This window comes from Aplysia californica, unplaced genomic scaffold, assembly GCF_000002075.1.
Source record: "Aplysia californica isolate F4 #8 unplaced genomic scaffold, AplCal3.0 scaffold00413, whole genome shotgun sequence".
NCBI lineage: Eukaryota > Metazoa > Mollusca > Gastropoda > Aplysiida > Aplysiidae > Aplysia > Aplysia californica.
The window spans coordinates 339,148-340,908 of record NW_004797683.1 but is presented as its reverse complement, the minus strand read 5'-3'; the positions used below and the strand labels follow the sequence as shown (position 1 = coordinate 340,908).

Here is a 1,761-nt window from a genome sequence, read left to right as displayed (position 1 = left end):
GAGAGAGAGAGAGAGAGAGAGAGAGAGAGAGAGAGTATGTGTGTACTTTCATGTGTTTCTATGCTTTCATATCATAGTGTCAAAAATGGGTGGGAGTTGGGAGCTATTTTGTTAAATTATAACTGTGGGTAGTTGTTATATAAAAAGGCCATGTTGACAGGCAAGGGTAAACAATGTATCTTCATATCTCTGAGCTGTTCTTCTTGTTTCTGGCTGTAACACTGTGTTCACTTTCATTTTTATCTAAACCACATTACTTTTTAATCTCTCCTGCTGCAAGAAGGCTCAGTTTACATAATCTTTTTTCTGTCTAATCTATTTCCATACTCTCACTTTATAGGAGGCAGCTTATTGCGTTTTTGCCCTGTTGGCTTGAAAGCTCAGGCCTTTTCTTAATAAACCATTAGCGAATCAGTTTTCGATTTTGTTTCTGCCTGTCAGAACTCTCAACAGATCAGATTGTGTATTCAAATTAAAAGGATCCATAACCTGTCAATAAGAGTGGGTAAAAACGAAACAAAACAAAACAGAACAAAACAAAAAAGATCAAACAGACGAAAAGCTGCCCCCCCCCCACCCTGCGTGCTCCCATGCATTCCATCGCTCCATGAGCGTCCACATGCATCCTAGGACAAACATTATATAGAGCTCTTTCGATGGTATTAGTTGTTATGGAGAATTCACATTTGCCCCCTCCCCCCTCAACCCCCCTTTCCCCCTTTTCTCCTTACCGTTTCGAAATGTTTGGTAAAGCTGTATAATGACCCTCTTCGACAAGATAATAAGGCCATGGAGAACCACTGTGGGATGTGGCATGCGGCAACAGATCGAAAGCAAGGACGGAGAAAGAGCAAGTTTTAAAGGCCCCTGGGGTTTTCCTCTTACCACCCAACCATAAGGGTGTATTCAGTTTTGCTTTTTAAATGTACCTTAAAGAGGCAGAACTGACAGGTTGGGTCAACTCAGTCACAAAAAAGCAGCGTAACAATTAAACCCCCCCCCCCACCCCACCTCAAAAAAGAAAAAGAATGCTTTTAAAAGAAGTAGATTAAATAAATACAGGAAGTAATTTTTAAAAAGTAACAACAACAAAAATAAAATAGGAAAATGAAAAAAACCCTGCTTTCTTGGAAGGACTCAAAGGAAAGTAAGCCATATATAAAGCTAAAGATGAACGTGATAATACATGTAATAAAACAGTAAAGAGTAAACGTAAATGCTGTATCTCACCTTAAATAGGTTTGCCAAGTATCGACGAATCTGTCCGTCATACCTTAAGTAAAGACTCCCAGTGGCTCCATTGAACCAGCGCACTGCGCGCACCGTCTGGCAATCACACGCACACACAAGCACACGCACACATGAGCATACCCTACACGCATAAGCACACGCACATGCACGCGCACACGCTGATGTCCTCGCCATCACGAGTATTATAATAATACTGTACCTCGCACGTGCAACTGTTTCTCTCTAAAGTATCCCTTGCTCACGTAATCAATACAGCTAGCCATTCGTGCCGCTCACACACCCTGGGTTTCGACATTTTGGTGCTTACCACAGAGAGAGCCCGATTCAAAGAGAGGATAGGGGATGGGTCGGATGGAAGAATAGAGAGTGTCAAAGGTGTCCGTTGTTTGTGTGTGTGATCGTTTGTGTGGGGTTTATTTTTTGTCTGTGTGCGTAATATGTAGACACTCACTTTCTCTGTCTGTCTGTCTGTCTGTCTGTCTGTCTGTCTGTCTGTCTGTCTGTCTGTCT

General features: G+C 42.1%; 1 long non-coding RNA gene across 1 annotated transcript in view; it reads right to left on the bottom strand.

Moving 5' to 3' along the window:
• The window catches only part of LOC118478198, a 10,101-nt gene extending 8,706 nt beyond the window's left edge, over nt 1-1,395 (bottom strand). Inside the window, exon 1 of the long non-coding RNA XR_004858890.1 lies at nt 1,231-1,395. This is a non-coding gene — a long non-coding RNA (uncharacterized LOC118478198). The remainder of the gene's footprint in view (nt 1-1,230) is intronic.
• Nucleotides 1,396-1,761: the final 366 nt, after the last annotated feature.